This window comes from Emys orbicularis, chromosome 19 (genome assembly GCF_028017835.1).
Source record: "Emys orbicularis isolate rEmyOrb1 chromosome 19, rEmyOrb1.hap1, whole genome shotgun sequence".
Classification (NCBI taxonomy): domain Eukaryota; kingdom Metazoa; phylum Chordata; order Testudines; family Emydidae; genus Emys; species Emys orbicularis.
Window position 1 is genome coordinate 15611933 of NC_088701.1, and position 18914 is coordinate 15630846.

An 18914-nucleotide genomic window follows, 5' to 3' on the forward strand; every position below is an offset into this window, starting at 1 on the left:
CATGCTTTTAGCTCTGGATCAGGGCCGGCTTTAGGCCGATTCCCCCGATTCTCCCGAATTGGGCCCCGTGCCTAAGAGGGCCCCGCACCCCACGCCTAACAGGGCCCCGTGCCCAGTGGCCTTTTTAATTTTTACTCACCCAGCGGCGCTCCGGGTCTTTGGCGGCACTTCAGCGGCGGGTCCTTCACTCCCTCCGGCTCTTCGGCGGCACATGAAGGAGCCGCTGCCGAAGTGCCGCCGAAGACTCGGAGCGAGTGAAGGACCCGACGCCAAAGACTCGGAGCGCTGCCCGGTGAGTACAAGCCCCATGAATCAGACCCCACACTTCCTAAAGCCGGCCCTGCACTGGATGTCCCCAACTCAACCCTCAGCATGTCGGCCAAGAGGGCAGCTGGCACAGTTGCTCCTGTGTTACTTACAGTCGGCACCAACAATAGCACTGAGCAGATTCAAAGAGGCCACACGAACAGCCTCATTCTCAATCTCCAGCTGCGAGTGCAGAAATGCTATCAGATCATCAGGAGACGAACGGGCTGCAAGGGAACAAATCACGTCCTCACTGACAACAGAACTCTTATTCTTACCATACCTGCCAAAGGAAGTTACAAGGAAACCACTGTGCAACTCAGAGTCTCTTCCCCTTACCTAGCAGAACTATACAATCGAACAGCTCTGTGTGATTTTCCGTGCTAAGCGGCTTAGCTTGAGAACAGATCTGTGGGAAGAAGGGAAATGGTCAAAGAAAAACTAATCAGAAGCAATTGAAAAGAAAATGTTCAATTAATTTGTAAGCTTCCACTTCCTACTTGTCCAACTAGAGGTCTGAACCCCAGGTAGATGGTACTGAATGCACAGCAAGAATCAAACACAATGACCAATACATTAGATAAGAGAAGCTAAAGGGTTTTAAGCAGCAGAGCTGATCTAATCAAGACACATCCACAGTTTTTACTATACAACTGCTGATAATCGGCTTATGGTGAAATTGCTTTACAAACTGAGCTGGATATTAGCTAAGAAAATGAGACCGCTACCTGCTTACTCTTGAGCCTGCAGAAATCAGTAAGGCATGAGGAGGTCCCCAGGCTCTGCACTATCATTCGATAGATTTTTATTGTTAATATGCTTCAGATCTGCTGTGCCTAAGCTCAAGGGATCCAAGCAAAACCACCTCTCACCTGGTTGTGCAGAGCACTGCAGATGGCTTGAAACTTCCCTTTAGTAGGTAGAGGGATCTTATATTCAAAAGAGACCTTCAAGAGCTGGCTCAGACTCTGCAACAGAGGGTGAAAGTCAGATGGTGGGCACACAAAGGAGCAATATGTAGTGATTGAAGCAGCTTCAGGGGATTCCTAGATTCCAAGGCTGGAACGGATTATTGCCATCATCTAGTCTGACCTCCGGTATAACACTAGCCATAGACCTTGCCCAGAATAATTCCCAGAGCAGAGCTTTTAGAAGTTTACCAAGTGATATCACTCTGAATCAGTGAGCTGTCCTCTCCATTATTTACCACTCCCCAATTTTTATCTCATCTGCCAACTTTACCAGTGATGATTTTATGTCCTCTGCCAGCTGATTGATAAAAAAGGTGAAAATCTAATTCCTTCCTGCATCTAAACACTTTTCTCCTTTGCTGCTTGAAGCTTCCAGAATGTCTCTGATGCCATCTACATATTTTACTATGTTTAAGCAGTTGTGTAGTGCCCTGATGCTATCAAACAAGTGCATGATGCATTGGTTCCCTCCAAATCATGGGTATTTCAACCCCAAAAGTGACCACATACTCTGTACCAGAAAGCTTCAACCAACAGCGATGGTGAGTAAATATCACTACCAAGAAGTTATAGCTGTCTCATCACTTCATTTACAACTGTGTAGCCCCACTGAAGACAGAATATGGCCCCTTACTTCTTGCTCATGTGGTACTGAGGGTAGATGAAATAGAGAGACGAGGGGAGTGAGACAATATCTTTAATTAGATTATCTCACCCACCTTGTCGCTCTAATATCTTGGGACCAACATGGCTACAACAGCACTGCATAGAACGGTAGATGAAATAGACATGCAATGCTTTTATATCGATCTAGTTACATAATCCAAAGAAATCACCCTCAAGCCTCCTTAGTATTAATTTTCAACCATTGACAGTTGGCTTGGTACTGACCAGAGACAACATATGGCAGCCCCTGCTCTGAGCAGCTTATGATCTAAAAGAGACACACAGAGTTGACAGGATGTACTGGGAAATCACAAGGGGGGAGTATCTTGTTGGGGAGGGGGGCAGATGTTTTGTTTTTTATCTCCTTATCATCCTCCCCAGGAAACAGAGGATGCTTTTCATAAGAGGCATTTACCTACAAATCTTGTTGCCTGGGTCACCATGTGTATAAACCCAGAACTCGTGGGGATATTTATTATCTAACAAGTCACTGTCTAGACCAGGAAACCCCACTGGCAGCAAATTCCTCGTGCAGTTCATACATGCACACACATAGACCTTAATGAGTGGTACCTCACCTTGATGACGTGAAAAACATCAATGTCCTCCTTATATTGCTCAAGGAGCCATGAGATCAGTTCAAATATCCGATCTTGCTGCTCCTCTTTGTGTAGCAAGAGGCTCATCATGGGACCAAGGGCTTTGATGATGGCCTGCTTGAGCTGCATAGATGAGACACAGAATTTATGTTCCTAAGAATTCATTCAATATCATCCAATGGGCACACCTTTTCTACTTCTAATGAGTGCAACTTCCCTTGTTCCACTGTAGGAACGGCCCTATCTCAATATTTCCTGTTAAAGAACCGGGACTCGTAGGGCTGGTTTCAGGATTATATTCTAATGCACCTCACAACTATACCAGGTAAAATATTCCCCAGATTAGTAGGCATTCTGGGCCAACTCAAAACTGCTGTAACTCCACTGGGGCTGAATGGACTTATACCAGGAATTAATTTAGCCCACTATCCCGTGTTCATCTGCACATTAGTTTTATACACCTAGAATCCATGTACACAGTGTACAGACAGATTATAAATATATGGGTTTTAGATGTTTTACATGACACTCTGTTCCATCCAAAAGGACCTACCATTAAATGCCATCATCACAAAGAGTGACAGACACATAGAATTTAACATTACAATTTCTGCTAAAGGTTTAGAAAGCCAGCAATTCTCACCTCCAGCTCTTCACATTTCAGCCAGCTGCTGGTCACATGGCATTGTAAAGGAAGAATTAGATCGCAGAATCCCGATGCACCCATTCTGGGGAATCTGCACTTTTCCCAGTTAGTCAAATACAGATGGACTGCCATTGACCATTTTTCCAGAACTGCATGGAAGGAGAGAAGACAGGCAATGTGAAAAGGACATATTAGTAACGAGGAGAAGTTGCTTTATCAGTGAACACACCCAGGCCTAAAGTTTACTACACAGCCTTTGTGTCTGTTTATTTTAAATTATATCCGTGAGTCATAAAGGGCCTGAACTTACAAATGCTCAGCACCTCCTGCAAAGTACGGAGCACTCTCAACTTCACTGAGAGCCACGGCAGCCAAGGAACGCAGCACCTGGTGCAATCCAGGGCAGGGAGCACAGTTCAAAGCCTGTTTGCAAACTTGGCCAGTCACTTCAATCTGTACCAAGACCCCCTCAATATCCATTTTGGGCACCTACAGTAAGTGCTGCACTTACCACCACAAAATGCTTGTCTCAGCCTGCTGTCCTTGACTAACTCGAACATGGAGAGCATGCTCTTCAGGGTAGTTTCCACATAAGGGATACACTCAAGTGCTGCAGAGAAAGGCCAGAAGAGAAGGAAGGAAGATAATCAGCTGCTCTCTGCCTTCTTACAACACACTTAGAAACACCGTGGGGCAGGATGCTATGGGCTCCTAGGCCATTTTGTGCTGCGTAAGCAGAGCAGAATGGCTTTAAAGCAGCCATTGAAAGCCAGTGGGGGATTCACCCTGAAGAGGGGAATCCTCTACCAGGGTACAGCTGTGCCCGAAGCCCAACTCACTCCCAGAGTAAGGGGAGAGAGCACTGGGGCAGGATGGGAAGTGGGGTGGAGAAGAGCTCCACTAGACCTGATCTTCCACTCATTCCCATCCTCAAGGAACTTCAGTCAGGGGCATAAGTTAGAGCTTGCACCTCCGTCTGGATAGCTCATGATCTGGAAGCCAAGAACTAGCAACAGCAGTTAATCTTGTGTCTCTCCCCACACACCCCCGCATGCACACACGCAAACAGAGCTCTGTTTAGCTGTAACATTTTTAGGTAGAGAGAGTAATCCCCTGTCCTTAAATGAAAGACAATAACTTTGAAACAAAAGATGGAAGTTACCATACCATAGGCTGATGACAGGTTGCCCAACGTAATGAAAATAAACTCTTCAGGCAGCTCCTGTGATTTCAGATGACACTGCAGCTCGCGCATCACAGCATTGAAATAGCAGCGTGCCAGGGTCACTAAGGTGTTGCTAGCTGCCACTTTTAGTTCACTTGTTGCTTCCTAAAAAAAAAAAAAAAAGAGAGAGAGAGACAGACTGAGGTGACTGAAGCCGGTTGCACTAGCCAGAGTCCTTATTTCTGTGCATAAGTTGTGAATGAACCCTCCCAACTTTCTGTGGCTAGAGTCATTAGTCATAAATATTCATAGAGTCATTTGGCTAAACAATTTTCAGCCTTTGAGTTGCTTGCAAGCTGCTTAGTTAGACTATTTACTATTAGCTACTTGTGGTGGATGATTGGTCACCATAGTCACATGATATTTTTCCCTGCCCTTCCCTGAGGAGGTAGTGAGACACAGACTGGGCAGCTTCAAGATATTCAGAGAGCTTTCCTGGAATAAACTTTCCCCCAAAAGGAGGCTGACTTCCTTTGGAACAAGAGAGGGATTTTTCCATGGGTTTTCCTGCTGGCAAACTATATTCTAAATCCAATGCTGCTTCTTTTGGCAATAGCTCAGATTCTGTCTGTCTTGGGGCTTTATACTGCCACTTATCGCTATAGTATCAGAGCGCCTTCCACATAACATCAGTATCAGTAATGAAATCCCTAGTAGACTTCGGGAAAGACTTGCTCGTTAAGAAACCATAGGCCTGTCTCTGTGTCTGATATCATGTGTCTCGGGTCCTGATCCTGCAAAGCACTTAAGCACATGTATAACTTTCGCATGTGAGTTCTCCCATCCTATGCATGTGCACAAGTGCTGTCTAGGACCTGGGCTTTGGTCTGGAGGAAGGTGTGGGCCTCTAACAGGAGAATATATTTTTGTTTCAGTATACAGTTTACCCCCAAAAAAGAGAGTTTTAATTAGTTAAAGCTTTGGATCCTTTGATTAGTATCTCGGGAGAACTAACTTACCTGAGTCTCTCTCATATGGTTTGAGGCCAGGGTTATTATTTTCTTCAGTAGCCTACTCTCTAGGCCCCCGGTGTCCTGCTGCAATACTTTCTCCAGGACACAGTAGATGTCTGCTCTGTTTTGCTGGGGCCAAAACATAAAAGAGAACAAACAATTGGGAAAAGGTTTTCTTGATGACCACACAGTAATTTGGCTAATAAGCCCCTGCCCTAAAGAGTTTACAATCCACACATGAAATGAGGAGCCCAAGTCTTAGCATAACAGAGCAGGTCCGTGGCCAGGAAAAGAATCCAGGTCTCCTGAGTCATTATCCAGAGTTCTATCCACTAGGCCACACTGACTCCTCAGCCTGCATGCTCACACAACTAATCCATTGGCTTAATTGGTGTAAAACAGGCCATGCCCTCCAATCACCACATTTAGCAGCACCTCAGAAGCAGCTGAGCAATTTACATATTTTAATCTTCCTGGAGAGAAAAGCGCCAGAATAAGCCTCCTTCACTGCCCCCTTATCGAGTTTCATTTATTTAAAACAAACAATAAAAATGAGCACCTTGCCCTTGCTCTATCCACGCCAGACAGAATTTGTAAATGTGTCATTACAAAATACCCAACTCCCGCAGTACGTCCTCAACAGCTCCTAGGGGAAATTAGCTCAGCAGTTAGATCGACATCTATGTGACCTGCATGCCAAGGTCATAAAGCACTTTGGAATGTTCAAAGCCAATCAGATCTCTTGACTGGCTAAACAGTCCAGTGGTTCTGCTTGAAAAGGACTGCTTCTGCACACTGCAATCATACCAGACAGCTCCCCTGGGGAGATGCTCCTTCCATTCATTTTTAAATGTAAGGAGGATTTGTTTAATTGAAAATTGTCACTGATAACTTACGAATACATAAGCAGTACGTAATTCAAGTAATTAATCAAATTAATTAGCATAATTAATTGAGTAATTCAAATAATTAAAGTACTAGGAGGCCAAGTTCAGTTCTGAACTGAACTGCTTGTCTTGGCCTCCTGGTACTTTAATTGAAACTAAAATGCCTTCTGTGTTGGCCCTTAATAGAGAAATGGACTTGTTGGATGCAAGTATTCATAAATGGAAAAAGGGGTCTGAATATTACTCCTGGGGGAATTCTGCACTACTGCGCACGTGCATAATTAATGAGCCTAGGATTTAGAGCAGGGAGTCAGTTCACTTGGGTTTTATTCACATTCTTTTATACTAACTTGCTAAGTGGTGTTGAGCAAGTAACTTAATTCCCTGTGACACAAATCATCCGTAAATGGGGATAATGCTTACCATTCTCACAAGGGTGCTGTGAGTCTTAATTCATTAGTATTAGGTAAGTGCTTTGAGATTTTTGGATGAAGATGCTAAAGAAGGGCAAAGTATTATTGGAAGAGCTTACTGCAAGTCCTGTAGTGTACTTTTACTATATCCAGCCCATGTACTCCACTGTGTGTAAAAGGACAACGCTTTCTTTATAGAGCATTATATCATCCTGATCTGTAATAACAGCATTTTGCATTCGGAGTTTATGCCTGAGGACAGAAGGATGAATACTGATTATACTGATGGTGCGCCAGGCCAAGTTCTATACTGAATTACCCCCATGCATTCCCCTATACCCCCCTGAAGTCAGGCAGAATTTGGTGTGGACACATGGAAAGCAGATGTAATTTCATGAAACTGCCCTACCTCATCCTGTTGCAGTTTCTCTAGCAGAACTGTCACAACGCTAGCCAGCTTGGTCTCAGCTATACAGGCAATCCTGAGGGCAATTTTGCCCTTATCTTGGTCATCCATATTTGCCAGGAGGGAAACAACCTCATTATAAACACCTGCAATTAAATAAAAGGATTCGGCTGGTTACCACTGATAGTAGAAATTGATGCTGGCCTCTTTAATTCATTATCCAGTAAAGATTCTGCAGGAGCCCAAACACTGTGAGAAGTAGACCTGGGAATCATGTAAATCCTCTTCTTTGCTCCTGATGACCAGGTTTGTTTGCTGAACTACCCAATGTGTTTGGGGGGAAATCATAATGAAGAAAATTTGCTCCTTTCAAGTAGATTCCCACGTAAATTAATCTTCCTTTCCCTCTTTACTATCAATTCAAGAGTTTTGATCACATACAGAATAATAATTTATGGTCAAAATTTTCAAAACTGGGTGCCTAAACTTAAGCTCCTAAATCCATATTAAGGCACCTATGCCCTGAGTCAGCATCCTAATCACATGCTTAACTCTAAGCCAACAAAGAGACCTAAAGTTAAGCACATGCTTAAGAGTTTTGCTTAGTCAGGGCCTCATTTTCAAAAATCCTAAGCACCCAGATGTACCTATTGGCTATGCTGGGAACTTTTTGGGGCTCAGTATCTCTTGAAAATCAGGCCATTTTTTTAGACCTCAGTATGAATTTAGAAGCCTAACTTTAGGCCCCCTGTTTTGAAGAAAGCCTTTAATCTTATTGTATGGTCGTTTAAATACTTGCAGAGAAGATTCATGGAACAGAGTTCATCCGGTTGCCTGTAGAGGTCATAAAGGACTTTTCCCCCCATGCACAATTGACTAGGTGTACGGTGTGAGTGGGGTCAAGTGGTTCCCTCCAACCTTCATCTGAAACATCAGGGACTGACCATAGCAGGAGAAGGGACACCTGGTAAGGTGGACCAGTGCTCCAAGATGGTTCAGAGAATCTGTTTCCTTAGATGTCCTGCTCACATGCTCAGGGTCCAATTGATCTCCAGAGTTGTGGGTGGGAAGGAATTTTCCCCTGCTCAAATTGGCAGGGACCTTTGGGTGGGAGGATGGGACACTGATCACCTGCTAGGATCATCTGGGTATATCTGACCTAATCAATTCTCTACCGTTGCAAGGGCCTCAGGCATTGGTGGAACCGCAGTCTCTCCTGTCCTCTGCCTATGGCACACAAGAGTTTAGTCTCCTAAAGACTGAAATGTTTTAGTCCAAGACAAGTTTTTGGGTTCAGTGTAGGGTTGCTAGGTGACATTTTAATGGCCTGTGAAATACAGGAAGTCAGACTAGATGATCTAATGGTCCCTTCTGGCCTTAAACTCTATGAAACTATGAAATAGCTGATATATTAAAAAAATCCGGATTTTATCTCCCATGTATCTCTTAGCTGTGGGCAGAAATTCTCCAGGTGACTTAATATTTAACAAGAACTCTGAAATGCCATATTTATCTGTCTCCATTGTAACAGCATTCCAAAGCATGAAGGAGGAATGAACAAGATTTCCCCTTCCCAGGAAAGACTGCTTGAGGTTAGGTGATTACCCATCCTTTATGCAAATTGCATCCTTCAGTTCTAACACCCAGATGCAAACTGAATCATAATTGTAACCTACACTGCCCATCTAGCTGCAGTAGTGATAGTGTGGGATTAGGAGCACTAGTGTTGCTAAGAAATGTGACCCCATGCTTTCTTATCCTGCATTTAAGATATTAGCAGAACTTCATTTAGACAGCTAGAGGAGAAGTCCTTCTGCATTTTTTTGTTCTAATTTCCCCCATCTCTGGTGGATTCCACAGCTAGATGTTGGCTCCATGGATGCAGAAGACACAAAATGAGGACCCATAATAAACATAAAACAACTGGGAGAAAGATGGAAGATCTCCCCCATAGCATTCAATAGAAACTCAGATTCTCAGGAAAGTTTGCAGGTCCAGAGGCTGTAGGCCAACTCCTCAACTGGTGTAAATCAACACAGCTACAAGGAAGTCAACAGAGCGACACTGGTTTACAGCAGCTGAGGTTCTGGTCATATAAATAGATTAGCTGTAATGTTCTCCATCTGTATGCCTATGCTTTCTAAATGTGTTTGTGATTATAGAAAGGATATAGAGAATACAATGCTGACCCTTACCTCTGTCGGTTACCTCCTGCTTACTCACAAATTTATTCATTTTTAATACTTCCTCCAGTCCGACCTCCAAACAGCTCCCGTACTGATAGGCAGCTGGCCTCTCAATCAGTCGTGTCCAGGATAGCCAGTTAAGATTATGCAAGCACTATTATGACATCCATGTGACTGTGGCACACCACATAAACTGCTGCTGACCAGGTATGTGCTGTAATTACATGGTCAAAGTTATTTAGGCTCCTAACTCGCACTGAAATCAATACCGTAGATGTTAGGAACCTTAATACATTTCAATATCTGGGCCCATACATGTAAGCAGTCCAATAGGTGGCTAAATTTGCTCCAGTGTCGAATTTCTCATTCTCTCTACATCATTTTGAATTTTGGTTCGGTCCCTCTCTCAGTTTGCCACACTTTCCAATATCGGTTTAATCTGAAAATCTGCTCCTGGTTGAAATTATATAAAATAAAAGCACCAAACAAAGAAAGAGAAGAAACGGCCTTGGAGAATGCACAGTGACACTTGAGTGTGGTTGGTTGGCTGGTTTCCTTTGCTTTTTAATTTGGTTGATCAAAAAGCCAGATGAAACTTTATTGAACTGTATTACAAATATTGATTTTATATTGTTTTACAATGAATTGAAATTTATACTTCATTTCCATGTCCTGCCAAACAAATCAACGACATTAATTTTTATTGTGTTTAATACAGTGTGGTATCATATGTATGGCCATATGTAGAGCCAACACTTGATTTTGGAAGTTATGTTGCCTTTAAAGCATTCAGAGTGATGACACTCTTTGCAGTAAACCATATGGAAAAAGAATTCCAATTACATTTGTCCCTTGCTATGCATAACTTATTTTGTGCCTTACCCTTTCTGATTTTGTCCTTACACATATATGCTATTCTTTTGTACTCCGCCTTAGTAATTCGTCCATGTTTCCACATTTTGTAGGGTTTCTTTTTGATTTTCGTGTCACTAAAAAACTTCGGATGGAGCCATATTGGCCTCTTACTATTCTTCCTGTCTTTCCTTTGCATTGGCAGTTGTGCCTTTAATATTGTCTCCTTGAGAAACTGCCAGCTTTCCTGAACTCCTTTATGCCTTAGGTTTTTTTCTCATGGGTGGCTACCGACCAATTCTCTGAGTATGTTAAAGTCTGCTTTTTCTAGTCCTTCTTCTATCATTCTCACTCCTTCCTTTCCTTAGAATCATGAAATCTATCATTCAAGATCACTTTCACCCAAATCACCTTCCACCTTCACAACCAGCTCCTCCCTGTTGGTCAGAATCAAGTCTAAAATGGCTGTCCCCCTGGTTACTTCCTCCATTTTCTGAAACAAAGCATTGTCCCCAGTATATTCCAGGAACTTATTGGATAATTTTGTGTTTTGCCATATTCCTTTTTCAATAGATGTCTGGGGAGGTAAAGTCCCCCATTATTATCAGGATTTGTGTTTTGGATATTTCTGTTATTTGTTCTAGAAATGCCTCATCTCCCTCCTCTTCCTGATTTGGTGGTGTCATAAGTATAAAGGGAAAGGTAACAGCCCTCCTGTGTACAATACTGTAGAATCCCTCCTGGCCAGAGACTCCAAAGTCCTTTTGCCTGTAAAGGGTTAAGAAGCTCAGGTAACCTGGCTGACACCTGACCCAAAGGACCAATAAGGGGACAAGATCCTTTCAAATCTTGGTGGGGGAAGGTTTTTGTTTGTCCTCTTTGTTTTGGTGGTTGTTCGCTCTTGGGACTAAGAGGGACCAGACGTCAATCCATGCTCTCCACATCTTTCTGAACAAGTCTCTCATATTTCAAACTTGTAAGTACAGCCAGGCAAGACGTGTTAGTTTTATCTTTGTTTTCTCAACTTGTAAACGTTTCTTTTGCTAGAGTGTTTACCTCTGTTTGCTGTAACTTTGAACCTAAGGCTAGAGGGGGTTCCTCTGGGCTCTTTAAGTTTGATTACCCTGTAAAGTTATTTTCCATCCTGATTTTACAGAGATGATTTTACCTTTCTTTCTTTAATTAAAAGCCTTCTGTTTAAGAACCTGATTGATTTTTCCTTGTTCTAAGATCCAAGGGGATTGATCTGGACTCACCAGGAATTGGTGGGGGGAAAGGGAAGGGGGGGGGGGAATGATTAATTTCTCCTTGTTTTAAGATCCAAGGGGTTTTGGATCAGTGTTCACCAGGGAATTGGTGGAAGAGTCTCTCAAGGCTACCCAGGGAAGGGACTTAGCACATTGGGAGTGGTGGCAGCAAAAGCAGATCTAAGCTGGTAGAGAAGCTTAGAGGTTTTCATGCAGGTCCCTACATCTGTACCCTAAAGTTCAGAGTGGGGAAGGAACCTTGACAGGTGGTATGTAATAGACCCCTACCAGGACATCACCCCTGTTTTTTCCCTCTTTTATCTTTACTCAGAGACTTTCAACTGGTCTGCTTCTCACCTCCTTCCAGACCTCAGAACAAGTGTACAATGCAATACTTCCTCTTTTTTTTCCTGCCTGTCCTTCCTGAACAAGCTATAGGCCTCTATACCAATATTCCAGTCATGAGATTTAACCCATCAAGTATCTGTGGTGCCAGTTAAGCTGAGTTATGACTTATGTACTAAAACTCCCAGTTCTTACTGTTTATTCCCCATTATTATCACTCCTTGCATTTGTGTATAGACATCTAACATGTTAAGCAGATGCCCCCATAGATTTCCCTCTTGTTTCTCCTATAATTCGACTGCAATTTTCCACATCTACTTCTCCTCAAATATCTAGTCCTCTATTAAGGTCACCTTTTTTTACCTGGTGGCTTTTTTCACCTGCCCCCTCTGAACTTAGTTTTAAGCTCTTCTCATAAGGTTGGTGAGTCAATGCATGAAGATGTTCTTCTCCTTCTTGGTCAGACGGACCCCATCTCTTCCCAGCAAACCTCCTTCCTGCAATAGACCCATGGTAGAGGAAGTCAAACCCTCCCATAGACCCATCTTCATAACCCTATTATGTGGGGCTAATGTGGCAGCTCTGGGCACTGACAGGCAGGCTGCTGCCCATGGTGCCACACAGCACCTGGGGGGGAAATGGCTCTGCCCGACGGGACAGGTCAGCAGCTCTCATCAGGCAGTAAAGCGGAGTGCCCCAGAGTGCCCTGCCCCCCAGAGAATCCCTACTGCCCCTCACCAGCCCCACAGAGCACCCTGCCCCCCCATCAGCCCCACTGAATGCCCTGCCCCCCGCCCACTAACAGCCCCAACCCCGTTACCTTGTTCAGCTCTCTCTGGTACTCGGGCATCTTCCTCAGGATCTGCGACAGGTCTTTGGCTTCAGCACCATGCAGTGGGGCTTTGGCTTTCTGTCCTGGACCCCCCAAGTCTAATGCTGGCCATGCTTTGTGGACCCCTGAAACCTCCTTGCGGCCCCCCTCAGGGGGCCCCAGACCCCTGCTTGAGAACCACTGTTGTAGATGTCTTATGTGTACAAACTGTAGATGTACTGTTCTTTTTCCTTCATTGGGGGAAATCAGACTCTTGAAAAGGGTACAGTAGTCTGGAAAGGTTGAGTCCCACTGCTCTACAGTGCTTCTTGCACCTTCTTCTGAAATATCTGGTACTGGCCACTGCCTCTCTATTCTGTGGTGAACTTTTAGGAAAACAAGCATGCTTCCAGTGACTGACACAATCTTTTTCTGAGTTCAGTAGCTTCCAAAAAGAATTTAAATTCCCAAGTTCAACCAAGGGAAAATAGTGCACACAAGCTCATCTGCTTTTTATTTCAAAGAGGGGGGGATCCCTAAACCCATGTTCTTGGTCAATCAAGAGCAACAATACACTATGCTCTGAGCTGTAGTGCCGCTCTTCTCTCTCCCACCTGCTTCTCTGATCTCCAGTGGCATTGCAGCCATTCGTTAGTGGTAAGTTTGGAACCACTGTCTGAATTCTATGGCTAAAGCTTGCTGCTCAAGCGTCACTCCTCCACTGCAAAAGAAATCGAACTTTCTTTCTTCTGTTGCATATTAGCTCCTTGGGAATGTTCCACCTTTCTTTGTTATGACCATTGTTATGACCACGTTTATAGTCACTGGTTTGTATACCGTTTGTTTGCAAATTACCAAGCATACTTCTAGGTGGTATATAAATGTAATTAACGGTATGATATCGTAGTGTAACTGTCTCTACACTGCAGGTCAACAAGTGGCCCTGGAAGCTCAAGTAGTGCCTCTGGCAGTAACCGTCACCTTGAGCAGACACAACACCACGTAGATGAGGTATGGCTCTTGTATAGAGCAGCTTTACCATTCCTTTGACCTTGGGAAACCTGACAGAGGGAAGACACATGGAAGTGCTGTGTGGGCAAAGAGTAAATTTGTCTGCTTCAGTGTATGAACCAAAAGCTAGAATGTCTTCGTCGTTTGTCCCTCTTGTGATCTGAACTATCATCTTGAGATTCGTTGCAGGAAACCTGTGATACTTCCCAGGTGTTGACTTGATCTTGCAAAGATGACTATCTTGTGAGCCAATGTGTTAACTGCATGACTCCAGTTGGTTTCTGACAGAGAATGAGCTATGCTATGTGGAAATCCACAATTCCCAGGGGTTTCTAGTTCTATATCAAAACTATGGCAAACTTCCTGCATGAGCCAAAAACCATCCTTGACTGAGAGCCTCATTTCTTTCTGACTGGATAGGGTAGCACATCACTTCCTTTTCAGAAGTCATAGGTGCTTTGTGTGTCAAAAGAAACATTGTACAGTAACTCCTCACTTAATGTTGTAGTTATGTTCCTGAAAAATGCTACTTTATGCGAAACGATGTTAAGTGAATCCAGTTTCCCCATAAGAATTAATGTAAAAGGACGGGGGAGTTAGGTCCCAGAGAAATTTTTTTCGTCCAACAAGAGACTATATTTTAATTTTTATATATGTGTGTGTGTGTGTGTGTGTGTGTGTGTGTGTGTATATATATATATATATATATATATATATATATATACACACACACACACACACAGTATAAGTTTTAAACAATTTAATACTGTACGCAGCAATGATGTTTGTGAAGCGTGGTTGAGGTGGTGGAGTCAGAGGGTGGGATATTTCCCAGGGAATGCCTTACTGTTAAATGATGAACTAGCACTCGCCTGAGCCCTCAAGGATTAACACATTGTTGTTCATGTAGCCTCACACTCTACAAAGCAGCACAGATGCTGGGAGGAGACACAGCATGGCAGAGAGAGACTGTGTCTCTGTGAGAGAGGGAGAGACAGATACACACACCCTGTGTGTGTGTGTGTGAGAGAGAGAGATGTGCCTTGTCCCTTTAAGTACACTCACCCCCACTCTAAGTACACTACCTTTTTAAGAAGATCGGCAAGTTGAGACAGCAGCTGCTTCCAGCAAGCTCCCTCTGTCCTGAGCCCTGTCATGTCCCCCCTTGCTCTGTGGAGATAGGTACAGGAGCAGGGGGGAGGGGGACACCCTGACATTAGCATTTCTCTTCCCCGCCACCCCCATCCCCCGCACAGCAAGCAGGAGGCTCCCGGGAGCAGCTCCAAGGCAGAGGGCAGGAGTAGCATATGGCAGTGGGGGAAGGGACAGCTGAACTGCCCGGCAATTGATAGCCTGCTGGGCGGCTGTCGCACAGGGAACTTTGGGAGGCTGCTGGTTTACCCTGGTTCCAAGCCCCATCAGCTAGCTCCAATAGGCTGCTCTTTCTGCAAGCAGTGGACATAGCAGGTGGCTGCCAAACAACATTATAGGGGAGCATTGTGCAACTTTAAACGAGCGTGTTCTCTAATTGATTAGCAATATAATAACGTTAACCGGGATGATGTTAAATGAGCAGTTACTGTATTGTTCAAATGCCAGCTGTGGCTTCCATAACTGAGTTTTTCTTATACAGTGATGACCCTTCTCTAACATGCTAGATTGTTAGTGGAATACTTTACTTTCAGTAGGAGTCAGTTTATAAACAAAGCTTCTGATATTGAAACCCCAAGGCAGGCATTGGGAATCTCCAATTCAATTACTTAGTTCCACAAATCTTTCAGCTAATATAAGAACCTAAATTCAATATTGTCTACTCTTAATAAAAAGGCAATATCTTCTGCTTTATTTAAAAACAAACGCTTGAATGTTGTTAATGTTATAAAAGGTGTCTGTCAGGATATGCTGCATGCTTAAAGTGTTTGAGGAGATGAACATCTAACACATGAATAACTTACTGTGACTATTAAATCACTGTAGGTGATTGACATCATGACGGTGAACGTGGACAGGGTTTTGGAACGAGATCAGAAGCTGTCAGAGTTGGATGATGCACTGCAGCGGAATCTGAGACCAGTGCTGCCAAGCTGAAAAGAAAGTATTGGTGGAAGAACTATAAGGTAACCATGACTCGAGTATTTCCAATGCAAATTAATGTCACTAAGAACTATAAGTTGTTGAATACTACATAAAGGGAAAGAAATCCAGATAACTTTAACCATGAAAACATATGGCCAATTTCTGCAGCCTTTACTCATAGTGAATAGTATTTAAGATTAGAACATACGGTCCTTAATGAGCATTTGGCTTAGTGAAGTAGATGAACTTTCCAAAAGTTGGGTGGCCTGGCCAAGTTCCTTTACACAAAACGTTCTCCAGGCCAGAAATGTGGCTAAGGATAAATGGATGTACTAGTTTAAGGTGTTGGAGATCTAGAAGGAAGAAATTCAGTGCTATGGATTGAATGATGACAACACACACAGCAGCACAAAGAACCTTTAGTCTCTTACAGTCATGTGTGCTAATTACAGGAAGGCCTGGAAGCCTACTCTTTATTTGCTGAGAAGCCAAGACAGAGTGGAAAACATTAATTTGTAAGGCAGGGGAGTAGTAGTTGGGTCTAGAGAAGAAGCTTTTGCCCTCTTTTAAAAATATCTAAGTGAGTTGTTTGAATTAAATTATGTGCTTTTTTTAACAGATATGGGCAGTATTGATAGCATTTGTTCTCATTATCATCATCATCATCATTGGTAAGTGTTTAGCTAAAGCACTGTTTTGTCAGTAGACTAGCGTACATGGGGCATAAGACTGTAAATCGAATGCAAAAAGTTGTTACTGTAACACACTCTGGTTGTGACTGCTAGTACATAGGTCATAATATTCAAAAGTTAAGGTTCACACAGTAACGCTAACTTAGCCATATTGCATGCCTGACATATGCAATAGTTCAAAGTAGTACTTACGCTGCTAAATTGATGTTTGAATGTAATCTGTGTGATGTGGTGAAATTATGTCTTCTGTGGGAACCTTAACTGTTGAATCTCAGGCTCTTGTGCATTGAGCAGAAATGGGATCCCACAGGAGACTGGGACCCCTGAGTCCCAGTCCCAGCTCTGCGAGTGACTCTGAGCGTGACCAGGTCACTTGACCACTTCTTTGCCTCAGTTTTTCAATCTTTAAAATGGGGATAATGATGCAAACCTCACAGGGGTTTCCAAAGAGTAACATGAAATGCTTTGAGAACTTAGATGACAGGAGCTGTGGACATACACCTTTCTCAAATTCATCTTTCGTGATATTTCTACATTTATTAATCCTTTAGACTCCAGGTTCAACATCCTTATGTCACTTTTCTTTCTTGCAAAGCAGTCTGGCCCTCTTCTAGTGGGTCACACCCTTTTCTTAATCCCCAAATGGGTACTCCAGCCAATCAGACTCCCCTTGCTGTCTTCCAGCCCAGAAGTCAGGCAAAACAAACCACAAAAGAAGTAGGGAAGCTTCATATGAAACTCCTCCTCCAATCCTCAATAGTGCTTAGATAGCAAGGTAGTTAGGACAGGTCTACACTGTAAACTTACCCCTGCATGCCATTGATATAACTATGTGTGAAAAATCCACACCTGTGAGCGACGCAGTTACACCTACCTAACCCCTATTGTAGACAGCGCTATGTGGACAGGAGAGCTTTTCCCCTCAACATAGCTACCGTCTCTCATGGAGGTGGATTAAATATGCCAATGGGAGAAGCTCTCCCATCAGTGTAATATTGTCTTCACTGAAGCGCTACAGCAGTCCAGTTGCACTGATGCCACTGCAGGTCGACACTTAAAACCCTGCCCTTAAACTCAGTCCAGGCAAGAGCCTTGATCTGACTAGCCTCACTTGAGTGCAGGAAACACCACTGACTTCATGCACTAGCTTTCCTGCTGGAGGAGAATCCTGGGGGAGGAGGAGGAGGACAGACAGTTCTCAAGGATTCATCACCGGTGAACAAGCTGTTTAAACAGAAATATATTGCAGTAGAAGCTTTAAGAGGAAAGAAATTCATGCTCCCTTGTTTGATATCCAGATTTCACTTGTCCCAACTTCTGAATGTGCCAGATGTACCCGTATGTATACAACAGCCACGAGCCCATCATTATAACTGGTAACAAACCTGTAAATACCAACACAAGTGGAGATGTTTCTGGTGGGTGCAAGGAAGACTGTGGATTCATATTCTGGCCATAGTAGAGCCAGGGAGCTTCTGCCTAGTTACACTGCTTGGTGTTCAGCTGTTTGAATTTGTGATGTAGCTGTTAACAAGCTTTCCAGCAGGCTTCATTTACTCTCGAGCTCTGACAGCATATTCATTTCTCACCTTTGGGCCTGTTTGTAACACAGTCTACAGCAACTAACTGTGATGCTACAAACAGAATTGTGACCATAGGTGAGAAATACTTAGTACATGAATTCTAAAAGCTAATCCTGTGCAAGAATGAAACTATGGTAAAACAAACACAGGAAATTATTTAGAATTTCCTTTTGTTGAATATTTTGAGTGTTCCGTAGCTCAAGTCTTTAAGTTGCAGGGTTGTTTTATGCCTCTTTGATGTGGGGGGAAGAGGACTGTCGTTTTTCCAATCCTTATTTTTCTGTTATAGTCTGGAGTGTATCCTCATGAGTTACAAGAAGAAATGCAAACCAGCAGAAGCCATCTCTCTCCTTCAAACCTGCTGTATTCTCAAGCTCTCACCTACTGATGTATAAAGCAAAATTATTTTGATTAGTCATGTGATAACTTTCTCTCATTTATAGGAAATGTGCCTTTATTTAAAAGTTACACTCCTAATTTTAAAATACTAATAAGCACAGCCCACAACTTGCACAGTGCCTTGGTAATCTTGAGTATGAGCTGGTGAAGAGGATTTCATGTTTGCATTTCAGAATCTAGAAGCAATGTATTGTTGCCAGTGAGTACTGCGTTCTAGATAAATGTGAAGAGTATGTTTGGGTATCTGTCCTCTTCGCTGTCTCCTTCGTGCCCCAATTTAAAGGTGTAGTGACACACTACTAAAGGGATGGGAACCAAATCTTAAATTTGTGCCTTCTTGGAAGAAACTCTTAACACGTCTGCCATTTGCAGGGCCGGCTCTAGGCACCAGCAAAGCAAGCAGTTGCTTGGGGCAGGCAGATTTGCAAGGGGCGCAAGAATCCAGCATGGGAGCTGAGAACCAACAGGGGGCCCTGGGAGCCGTAGTTCCTTGGTTAGCTCCCTGCCTATAGAGCCAGCCCTGGAGCAGGGAAAGAACTACATTTCCCAGCATTCCCTTGGCCACTAGCAACAGGAAAGGGTGGGGGAAGGAATATGGTACTGAAATCTGCAGCTTGCTGTGAATGGTAGGAACAGAACT

The 18914-nt window shown here is 43.5% G+C and overlaps 1 pseudogene; it reads left to right on the forward strand.

Annotated features, from left to right (window-relative positions):
• Positions 1 to 12481: 12481 nt before the first annotated feature.
• Positions 12482 to 18184, forward strand: LOC135892007 (vesicle-associated membrane protein 3-like; annotated as a pseudogene).
• The last annotated feature ends 730 nt before the right edge of the window (positions 18185 to 18914 follow it).